Consider the following 12,467-nt stretch of genomic DNA (forward strand, 5'->3'; position numbering starts at 1 on the left):
TTTTTGTGGGCAGATTTTGTCATCAAAGGGGCTTTCAAGACAGCTGGAAACTCTGAAAAAAACAAGGTTGGAATCATGTCGTCAGTAATCTTCAGGTCAGAGCTCTAGAAAGAGACTTGAGTTGCCGGCTTGGAATTCCGAGTTGGATGACCATTTTAAACGTATTTTCCCAGTCTGAGCTAGTTTTTTTCTGAGTTCCTAGTTGTCTTGAGCTCACTGAAGTCTGAGATTTCCCAGTTTGAATGCGGCAGAAATCATGCTGGATTCATCAACCTTTTCTGGTCCATGGTGTTGGGAATGTTAATCCCTTTAAACTTGGAAAGAGACCATTTCAGACAGATGTTTTAAATCCTTAAACCCAGACTTGGACCACACACCCTCTCCACTGAATAGCAGGCAGGGGAAGCAAAATAGTGATTGCTTTGCAATGCTTGCAGTTAGCCACTCATTCCTTCCAAACCACTCATTGTTGAATATGCGATTTCCGACTTCTTGTATAACATTTATGGCCGATAAGTACGGATACCTTTATCTATAATTTATCAAGGATTGAAAAGGATTTGCCAGTAGATTGTCGACGTGATTCATGATGATGACTGCTTGTCTAGCTTGCTAGATAAGATTTTGATAGTAACATGATCAGTCCAATCGAAGCTTTGGTAGATATAACGTGATTTGACGTCATTTTATCTGTGGTCAATGACCTTGAGCCTTCTTGGCTGGGCACTTCTAATGTAACTCTATGGCAGTACCCAAGGGGGCTTGAACTGCCTAGCTCTCCCTGTAGATTCTGCAGTGACATAGTGTCCCCATGAGTGACAGAACAGTGAGCCAACCACGGCGCTGGAGAATATTACCAACGCCTACGCTCTGTATATTCCACTGGCTGCCCCACAACCACAGAAAGCACTGAGCTAGGCTGAAACACCTGCATTTTGGAGCTGCCTTACTCAAGAAAGAGACCATGTTTGTAAGCGACTTTATTAGCTAATTTTGAATGACACGTCGCCAGTGTACTGTTTATGAAAATACCTTAGCAGTCACTGTCACGTCCTGACCAGTAAAAGAGGTTATTTGTTATTGTAGTTTGGTCAGGACGTGGCAGGGGTGTGTTTGTTTTGTGTTGTCGGGGGTTTTGGGTTGTGTTCTATGTTTTGTATTTCTATTTTCTAGTTTTCTATGTCTAGTTTATTGTTTTGACCTTCAATTGGAGGCAGCTGTTCCTCGTTGCCTCTAATTGAAGGTCCTATTTAGTAGGGTGTTTTTTCTATGGGATTTGTGGGTAGTTGTTTCCTGTTTTGTGTTTGTGCACCTGACGGGACTGTTTAATGTTATTTTGTTGTTTTTGTATACGTGTTTCTTTTGTTTTCCTTCTTTAATAAAATAAGAAGATGAGTTTACACGTTCCCGCTGCGTTTTGGTCCAATCCCTACGACACCCGTGACAGTCACATTTCTGACCCATGGGAAAATACAGTGGCTCTAATTTATTAAATTCAGTGAGTGAACAAACCATTAGGAACACCTTCCTAATATTGAGTTGCAACCCCCCCTTTTGCCCTCAGGACGGCCTGAAATTCGTCGGGGCATGGACTTCTTGTCGAAAGCATTCCACAGGGATGCTGGCCCATGTTGACTCCAATGCTTCCCACGACTGTGTCAAGTTGGCTGGATGTCTTTTGGGTGGCAGACCATTCTTGATACACACAGGAAAAAACCCAGCAGTGTTGCAGTTCCTGACACACTTAAACCGGTGCGCCTGGCACCTTCTACCATACCCTGTTCAAAGGCACAATCTTTTGTCTTGCCTATTCTCCCTCTGAATGGCACACATACACAATCTATGTCTCAATTGTCTTAAGGTTTAAACATCCTTGTTTAACCTGTCTCTTCCCCTTTATCTACGCTGATTGAAGTTAATTTAATAGGTGACATCAATAAGGGATCATAGCTTTCACCTGGATTCACCTGGATACTCTGTCATGGAAAGAGTAGGTGTTCTTAATGTTTTGTACACTCGGTGTATATTTAATCATAGGAGATTCATAATTTTTTTATTAGATTGAAGTTGAGTTTGGTTATGAATATACTTGATCAAGATGATCTTACAGATTATTTTGCCCTTATCCAATAGGGAGTGAACGTTATTTATAATAAGGATTACACAGAGAAAATTGGAGCTCTGAAATAAAAATGGTTGGCCCTCCCATATATTTGACCTAAACCCTCCCTGAAGGCTTGAAAAAACAAGTGACCCTCCCCTATATCCACAATAATAATTTAAACATAAAGTGGATAGCAGAGAACATGTCTACCGTTTACCCTCACTTATTGGAAAGACCAGAGCCTTAATAGTACAGTTTCATAATCTCTTCTTCGTCTTGAAAAACATCACATGGCAACGCAGGAATTTTGATAATGCGTAGGGCTGCAAGCCAGAAGGTAGTGGGTTTACAGACCACCTTGGACAAGAGTAGGGGTGGAAAGCTCTATATAGTAAAACCATTGCATGAATCTATCATCGTATTTGCAGGTCAGAGAAAAAAAATTGCCTTTTTAACATTTCATGCAACTCTACATAATTGTACATATTAGCAGAATATTTTTTTTAATACCACACATATTACCGAAATTACAGGATAAGAATGGACAGAGAGATAGGCCTAGGTGTTCATCTTATCATATTTATTCACTGACAAATCAGTGTGTCTTGTTTGCAAATAATTAAACCTGAGACTTCATTAGGAATCTGAGCATGGTACTTTCAAACAAAAGTTAGGCCTATCTTTCCACCACAGACAGAGTAGGCCTACTGACGCAGAAAAATATAAACTTTAGCTGCTGGCTACTATTCTTCCGTGGCTTAACCCAATGAGAGAAGGTCACCCTAAAAGCTGTTTGGGTTTAAACATCTTCTATTGTACAGAACGTGAAAGGCTTAATCAATTGATAGTGACAGAATCTGATTAGTTCCCAAGCAAAGTCAATTTTTCCAGTCTCCTCGGCTAAAGGTTGTAGCTCAGCCTCTGAATGTCAAAGAAACAAAACAATGATATCCCCATATACTTTGGAGTCTTTCCGGGGTCTTTTGTTTCGAGCATAAATCATCGGACCAAAGCGCTGTTATAGATCACTTTATATCATCTGATCTGTTTCATTTTCTTCAAAATGTTAAACTAACAAGGCCTGTGCTTTTTGCCATTTTCTTGAATATAAAGTAGGCCTATGGCTTACCCTCTCATACCCCCCTCAATTCGAGTCTTGATTTGAACTTAACAGTTATATAGCCTAATTGTCACGTACGTCGTAGTAATTCAACCAAGGCGCAGCGGGTCGAGTGCTCATCTTAACTTTTATTTGTGAACACTTAATAAACAAAACAAGAAACGAACGAACTAACAGTCTTGCAGGCTAAATACAGCAGTGCAAAGAACAACCTCCCACAATACCCATAACAAACATACTCCTAAATATAGGACCTTCAATCAGAGGCAACAATAACCAGCTGCCTCCAATTGAAGGCCCCAATCCCAATTACCTAAACATAGATCTAAATACCCTAGAACAGACATAGAACTATACAACATAGAACTAAACCAAAAACCCCGGAATACATAAATCAAACGCCCCTCTACATAAACACACACTCAAAACCATATAAAACAAATACCCCCTGCCACGTCCTGACCAAACTATAATAACAAATAACCCCTTTACTGGTCAGGACGTGACACTAATAAGCAACACATTCTAAAACACTGATAAATATTTACATTTCACCCATAACAAATTACATGACCCTCCCCTCGACTAGATTAAAAAAATACTTAACACTCCCCTTGACTGAAATTGAAATGCATGACCTTCCCCCATTTTCCTCCAGGTACCCATCATGTAAATTTCAATCCATCCCTTAGCCTTTACATATGTTTAAATCAATGGTTTTGACTTTAAAAATAAATATTTTAGGGCGAATTGGCCCTGTATAGACCAATACAGTACAGTCGTGGCCAAAAGTTTTGAGAATGACACAAATATTAATTTTCAAAGTCTGCTCCCTCAGTTTGTATGATGGCAATTTGCATATACTCCAGAATGTTATGAAGAGTGATCAGATGAATTGCAATTAATTGCAAAGTCCCTCTTTGCCATGCAAATGAACTGAATCCCCCAAAATCATTTCCACTGCATTTCAGCCCTGCCACAAAAGGACCAGCTGACATCATGTCAGTGATTCTCTCGTTAACACAGGTGTGAGTGTTGACGAGGACAAGGCTGGAGGTCACTCTGTCATGCTGATTGAGTTCGAATAACAGACTGGAAGCTTCAAAAGGAGGGTGGTGCTTGGAATCATTGTTCTTCCTCTGTCAACCATGGTTACCTGCTTTGCACAAAAAGGGCTTCACAGGCAAGGATATTGCTGCCAGTAAGATTGCACCTAAATCAACCATTAATCGGATCATCAAGAACTTCAAGGAGAGCGGTTAAATTGTTGTGAAGAAGGCTTCAGGGCGCCCAAGAAAGTCCAGCAAGCGCCAGGACCGTCTCCTAAAGTTGATTCAGCTGCGGGATCGGGGCGCCACCAGTACAGAGCTTGCTCAGGAATGGCAGCAGGCAGGTGTGAGTGCATCTGCACACACAGTGAGGCGAAGACTTTTGGAGTATGGCCTGGTGTCAAGAAGGACAGCAAAGAAGGCACTTCTCTCCAGGAAAAACATCAGGGACAGACTGATATTCTGCAAAAGGTACAGGGATTGGACTGCTGAGGACTGGTGTAAAGTCATTTTCTCTGATGAATCCCCTTTCTGATTGTTTGGGGCATCCGGAAAAAAGCTTGTCCGGAGAAGATCAGGTGAGCGCTACCGTCAGTCCTGTGTCATGCCAACAGTAAAGCGTCCTGAGACCATTCATGCCAAGGGAGTGGGCTCACTCACAATTTTGCCTAAGAACACAGCCATGAATAAAGAATTGTACCAACACATCCTCCGAGAGCAACTTCTCCCAACCATCCAGGAACAGTTTGGTGACGAACAATGCCTTTTCCAGCATGATGGCGCACCTTGCCATAAGGCAAAAGTGATAACTAAGTAGCTCGGGGAACAAAACATCCTATTTTGGGTCCATGGCCAGGAAACTCCCCAGACCTTAATCCCATTGAGAACTTGTGGTCAATCCTCAAGAGGCGGGTGGACAAACAAAAACCCACAAATTCTGACAAACTCCAAGCATTGATTATGCAAGAATGGGCTGCCATCAGTCAGGATGTGGCCCAGAAGTTAATTGACAGCATGCCAGGGCGGATTGCAGAAGGGTCAACACTGCAAATATTGACTCTTTGCATGAACTTCATGTAATTGTCAATAAAAGCCCTTGACACTTATGAAATGCTTGTAATTATACTTCAGTATTCCATAGTAACGTCTGACAAAAATATCTAAAGACACTGAAGCAGCAAACTTTGTGGAAATTAATATTTGTGTCATTCTCAAAACTTTTGGCCACAACTGTATGTTGAATTAGTGTAATAACTTAACAAATATTTAATTTCAATAGGTTTATTTAGTCTCTCTTGCACAATCATAGACCTGGTTTATGTGAGTTGTTCTTTATAGTCACAAGGGTAGACCTAGTTTATCAGAATCAGAGTATTGAGACATAACCACAGGTGTAAACCTGGTTTGTATTGTTATTTGTTGTAACGATTGTCGTCGGGAGACGAGGAAGCGGACCAAAACGCAGCTGGGAGCGAATACATGTTTATTTAACACACTAGAATTAAACATGTACACAAAATCAAGGAAAAACTGCCAATACGTTACTTGCTCAAACAAAAGAGACAACAACCCACAAACATCGTGGGGGAAAAGGAACTTAAATGTGATTCCCAATCAGACTTCACAAGCGACAGCTGTCTGATTGGGAAATCACCCCGAGCCCAACATAGAAATAAAACACAAAGAAAGGCTATAACCAAAACATAGAAAATAAAGCATAGAAATGCCACACCCTGACCAAAATAGCAGAGTTCACCTGGTCAGGGCGTGACATTTGTGCTGATCTATGCAGGTGTAGATCTAGTTTATATTAGTATTGGGACTCAAAGGTGTACACCTGGTTTATAGGACTACTGGAGCTGAGGTGCAGTGGTAGAATTGGTTTACATCTTATGTGTATTCAGGCTTTGGCACATTTAGACCTGGATTTGTTGACTAATTGGGTTCAAGCACTGGTGCAGACTTTGTAGGTAACTAAATTGGAGCTGAAGTACAGGTGTAGACCTGGTCTGTATGAATATTGGGTCTGAAGTACACCTATTTTTATGACAATTTGGGAGGACATATAGCAGTAGATTAGTTTAAAAGAAATCTATATTGGGTTACATGTGCAGGTGTACACAAGTTTAGACCTGGTTTTTATGAATGCTGAGGCTTGAGCACTGGGGTGGACCTGTTCTATATGAGTATGCCCGTGGATTTATCTGGTTTATATGAGTAATGGGGTGTAGGGATACACAATGTTCATACAGGTAATGAGTCCAGATTGACGTTTATTGCCCATTCAAATAATTTCTGGCAACAAGTTTGTGGTAGGAAAAAAATGAATGGGGATGGGGCACATGTGTCATACCACTGTACACTGAGTTTATCTATGAAATGATTAGCATATACAGGTCAGAGCTCATGGGATTAAGATATGCAAATAACAGGGTTGGGGTGTACAGTGAACTAGCTGGATACAGGTTACTGTTGGTGACTTGAGGAATACAGGCTAACGAAAGTGGGTAACAGGGCTGAGATAGGCAAGTAAGAGGGATGTGGTGTATTGGCAAAGGAACTGGGGTCTACGAGTAAGAAATAGGGCATTTAAGGGTAGGATATGGGTATATTGGTACTTGATTGTATCAATATTAAGGTATTGGCAAGTGGGTGTTAGGGCATTGGGGTAACAGCAATATGTATTACATGTTAGGGTTACTAATGGCACAATATTTTCATAGTGGCATGTCTGGGACTATTATTATTATTTTTTTTTACAAATGTGTTAAGTTGCTTGCTCCTGGGTAAGTTGTAACAACACTAATTACAGAGATGGTTGTTAAAGATTGTTACATTACAAGTACAATGTAACTAAAAGGGTTATAACTAATGTTCTCCTGTCTCCTAATTTCTCCTGGTTTGCCAGAGTAACTTTTGAAGTTTTGATACATTTTATGAGCACGACCAGCATGGTGAATGGGAAAATGGATTTAAAGGGAAATCCCTCTGCTGGTGATTTGCTGAAAGTTCAATCTTACAGAAGGACTGTGATTGGTTAATGACCTATAATGTCAACGTATATACAGTTGAAGTCGGAAGTTTACATTTAGGTTGGTATTTACACTTAGGTTGGAGTCATTAAAAGTCGTTTTTCAGCCACGCCGCATATTTCTTGTTAACAAACTATAGTTTTGGCAAGTCGGTTAGGACATCTACTTTGTGCATGACACAAGTCATTTTCCCAACAATTGTTTACAGACAGATTATTTCACTTATAATTCACTATATCACAATTCCAGTGGGTCAGAAGTTTACATACACTAAGTTGACTGTGCCTTTAAACAGCTTGGAAAATTCCAGGAAATTATGTCATGGCTTTAGAAGCTTCTGATTGGCTAATTGACATCATTTGAGTCAATTGGAGATGTACCTGTGGATGTATTTCAAGGCCTACCTTCAAACTCAGTGCCTCTTTGCTTGACATCATGGGGAAATCAAAAGAAATCAGCCAAGACCTCAGAAAAAAATGGTGGACCTCCGCAAGTCTGGTTCATCTTTGGGAGCAGTTTCCAAACGCCTGAAGGTACCACATTCATCTGTACAAACAATAGTACTTAAGTATAAGCACCATGGGACCACACAGCCGCCATACCGCTCAGGAAGGAGACGCGTTCTGTCTCCTAGAAATGAACGTATTTGGTGCGAAAAGTGCAAATCAATCCCAGAACAACAGCAAAGGACCTTGTGAAGATGCTGGAGGAAACGGGTACAAAAGTATCTATATCCACAGTAAAACTAGTCCTATATCGACATAACCTGAAAGGCCGCTCAGCAAGGAAGAAGCCACTGCTCCAAAACCACCATAAAAAAGACAGGCTACGGTTTGCAACTGCACATGGGGACAAAGATCGTACTTTTTGGAGAAATGTCCTCTGGTCTGATGAAACAAAAATAGAACTGTTTGGCAATAATGACCATCGTTATGTTTGGAGGAAAAATGGGGAAGCTTGCAAGCCGAAGAACACCATCCCAACCATGAATCACGGTGGTGGCAGCATCATGTTGTGGGGGTGCTTTGCTGCAGGAGGGACTGGTGCACTTCACAAAATAGATGGCATCATGAGGAGGAAAAAGATGTGGATATATTGAAGCAACATCTCAAGACATCATTCAGGAAGTTAAAGCTTGGTCGCAAATGGGTCTTCCAAATGGACAATGACCCCAAGCATACTTCCAAAGCTGTGGCAAAATGGCTTTAAGGACAACAAAGTCAAGGTATTGGAGTGGCCATCACAAAGCCCTGACCTCAATCCTATAGAAAATGTGTGGGCAGAACTGAAAAAGTGTGTGTGTGAGCAAGGAGGCCTACAAACCTGACTCAGTTACACCAGCTCTGTCAGGAGGAATGGGCCAAAATTCACCCAACTCATTGTGGGAAGCTTGTGGAAGGCTACCCAAAACGTTTGAACCAAGTTAAACAATTTAAAGGCAATGCTACCAAATACTAATTGAGTGTATGCAAACTTCTGACCCACTGGGAATGTGATGAATGAAATAAAAGCTGAAATAAATCATTCTCTGTGCTATTATTCTGCCATTTCACATTCTTAAAATAAAGTGGTGATCCTAACTGACCTAAGACAGGGAATTTTCACTCTAATTAAATGTCAGGAATTGTGAAACTGAGTTTAAATGTATTTGGCTAAGGTGTATGTAAACTTCTGAATTCAACTCTATGTATAAAATTCATAATTTCTTTAAAAGTAACAGAGAGCCCTCTCTGTAAATGTGGGTTTGAAGAGTATATTGTTAAAAAAATAAGCTAAATAAATAAGGCCACTTTTGAGATATTAATGATAATATTATTCATGTTGAATAAATTAAAGTGATAATTTTTTTCTCCAGAATATAGATTTACTGTCTATTTTAGAGCACACTATAAGGACTATAATGACACCAAGATGTTGTCTGTTTCATGTACGGTTCATGGATCATAGTCTAACAGGAGGCATGAGTAAGGATGATATTTGGATGTTCATCATTGATTACTAATTCCAGACCTGTGTCTATAAATTCATCTGTGTCACATGAACTAATTGAGATGGTGGTAGCATGTCCTGGAATAAAGTCACGTCCTGTTATAGTTCCATATCCTGTCTCGTGTCCAAGTTTTATCTTTCCTATTGTCACGCTGGTATGAAGAGATTCGGTAGACAGGCACAGGAATACATAATATATGTTTTTATTCAGCCCAAATTACGGCGTGCCTGTCACGACTTCCGCCGAAGTCCCTCTCCTTGTTCGGGCAATGTTCGGTGGTCGACGTCACCGGCCTTCTAGCCATCGTCGATCCACGTTTCATGTTCCATTTGTTTTGTCTTTGTCTTACACACCTGGTTTCAATCCCCCAATTACTTGTTCATTATTTACCCTCTGTTCCCCCATGTTTGTTTGTGAGTAATTGTTTGTATGTAAGACGGTCCGTTATGTGGGCTCGCTTTATTGTATTATATTTATCTATTTTGAGTAAATTATGTTTATTTACTCATATCTGCTGTCCTGCGCCTGACTCCTCTACACAAAGACCACATTACAGAATTACTCACCTAGAACGGAGTCAGCAGGAGCAGACGCCCTCCCTGTGGCGATAGAGGAGCGCGTCCAGTAGCACGCGACCATATTGCAACATCTGGGCATCGCCATGGATCGCGTGCTGCAGACGATGGATCGTTGGGAGAGAGGAGGAGGTCGTCCAGCGCCTCCACCAGCCCCACTACAGCAGGCCCCACTGTCCACCCCTCCTTCACCAGGTCCCAGCGGAATTCGGCTCGCGCTCCTGAGGGAGTATGATGGGACGGCTGCCGGATGCCAGGGGTTCCTCCTCCAGCTTGAGCTCTACCTGGCGACCGTCCACCTGGCTCCTTCGGGACGTGAGAGCATGTCCGCCCTCGTCTCCTGCCTCTCAGGCAAAGCCCTGGAGTGGGCCAACGCCGTATGGAGTGAAGGAGACGCGGCGTTGGACCATTACGCACAGGTGAATGTCTGTTCCACCCGAGGCAGGGGACGAGGAGCACACAGGATTTCGCTCTGGACTTCTGGACCCTGGCCGCTAGCGCGGCATGGAACAACAGGGCCCTGATCGATCCCTACCGGTGCAGTCTGCACGAGGACGTCCGTCGGGAGTTGGCCTGCCGAGACACAACCCTCACGTTAGACCAGCTGGTGGACCTGTCCATCCGGCTGGACAACCCGCTGGCTTACCCGCTGACGTCCGGATCGGGGCCTGTCAGTTCCATTCCCCAGCACCTCCGCTCCAACACCCATAAAGCTGGGAGGTGCTGCACTTAGGGCGACCGGAGGAGGGGCCATTCCCTGCACCATCTGTGGCCGCAGAGGGCACACTGCTGGTCGGTGCTGGGGGAGTTCCTCAGGGAGTCGAGGTAGCAGGCAGGGCACTATCGTGTCACCCCAAGTGAGTTGGCACCAGGCTCACCCAGAGCCCCCTGTTGCTCACATGTATGTGTTAATTACATTTCCTGAGTTTTCCCCGCATTCCCAGCATAAGGTGCTAGTAGATTGAGGCGCAGCTGGGAATTTTATTGACCGTTCATTTGCTCATAGTCCCCCTTGTTCCTGTAGATATGCCCTTCCCTGTGCACGCCCTAGATAGTCGACCATTAGGGTCAGGGCTGATTAGGGAGGCCACCGCTCCACTAAGCATGGTTACGCAGGAGGGTCACAAGGAGAGAATCAGTCTCTTCCTTATTGATTCTCCTGCGTTTCCCGTGGTGCTAGGCCTACCCTGGTTGGCCTGTCATGACCCCACTATTTCGTGGCAACAGAGGGCTCTCAAGGGGTGGTCACGAGAGTGCTCAGGGAGGTGTGTGGGAGTTTCCATCGGTGCGACTACGGTGGAAAGTCCAGACCAGGTCTCCACCGTCCGCATCCTCTCAGAATATGCCGATTTGGCTCTCGCCTTCTGTAAGAAGAAGGCGACTCAATTACCACCCCATCGACGGGGGGATTGTGCGATAAATCTTCTGGTAGACGCAGCACTTCCCAGGAGTCACGTATATCCTCTGTCACAGGAGGAGACGGCGGCTATAGAAACATATGTCTCCGAATCCCTGGGGCAGGGATACATTCGGCCCTCCACTTCACCTGCCTCCTCGAGTTTCTTTTTTGTGAAGAAGAAGGATGGAGGTCTGCGCCCGTGCATTGACTATCGGGGTATCAATCAGATCACAGTGAGGTACAGCTACCCGCTGCCTCTCATTGCCGGTGCGATCGAGTCAATGCACAGGGCGCACTTCTTCACAAAATTGGATCTCAGGAGCGCTTACAACCTGGTGCGTATACGGGAGGGGGACGAGTGGAAGACGGCGTTTAGTACCACCTCAGGGCACTATGAGTACCTCGTCATGCCGTACGGGTTGATGAATGCTCCATCAGTCTTCCAGGCCTTTGTTGATGAGATTTTTCGGAACCTGCACGGGCAGGGTGTAGTGGTGTATATCGACAACATTCTGATATACTCCGCTACACGCGCTGAGCATGTGTCCCTGGTGCGCAGGGTGCTTGGTCGACTGTTGGAGCATGACCTGTACGTCAAGGCTGAGAAATGTCTATTCTTTCAACAGTCCGTCTCCTTCCTAGGGTACCGCATTTCCACTTCAGGGGTGGAGATGGAGAGTGACCGCATTTCAGCCGTGCGTAATTGGCTGACTCCCACCACGGTAAAGGAAGTGCAGCAGTTTCTAGGGTTTGCCAACTACTACCGGAGGTTTATCCGGGGTTTTGGACTGGTAGCGGCTCCCATTACCTCACTGCTGAAGGGGGGACTGGTGTGACTGCAGTGGTCAGCTGAGGCAGACAGGGCTTTTGGTCACCTGAGGGCTCTGTTTACCTCGGCTCCCGTGCTGGCTCATCCAGATCCCTCTTTGGCGTTCATAGTGGAGGTGGACGCGTCCGAGGCTGGGATAGGAGCCGTGCTCTCTCAGCGCTCGGGCACGCCACCAAAGCTCCGCCCCTGTGCTTTCTTTTCGAAGAAGTTCAGCCCTGCGGAGCGAAATTATGATGTGGGGACCGGGAGCTGTTGGCTGTTGTCAAGGCTCTGAAGGCGTGGAGACATTGGCTTGAGGGGACTAAACACCCTTTCCTCATCTGGACTGACCACCGCAATCTGGAGTACATCTGGGCGGCTAGGAGACTG

General features: G+C 44.0%; 1 long non-coding RNA gene across 1 annotated transcript in view; it reads right to left on the minus strand.

Annotated features, from left to right (window-relative positions):
- The window catches only part of LOC115172294 (uncharacterized), a 15,932-nt gene continuing 3,465 nt past the window's right edge, over positions 1-12,467 (minus strand). Inside the window, exon 2 of the long non-coding RNA XR_003871415.1 lies at positions 1-52. This is a non-coding gene — a long non-coding RNA (uncharacterized LOC115172294). The remainder of the gene's footprint in view (positions 53-12,467) is intronic.

The sequence above is a fragment of the Salmo trutta genome, chromosome 33 (assembly GCF_901001165.1).
Source record: "Salmo trutta chromosome 33, fSalTru1.1, whole genome shotgun sequence".
NCBI classification, from domain to species: Eukaryota; Metazoa; Chordata; class Actinopteri; order Salmoniformes; family Salmonidae; genus Salmo; species Salmo trutta.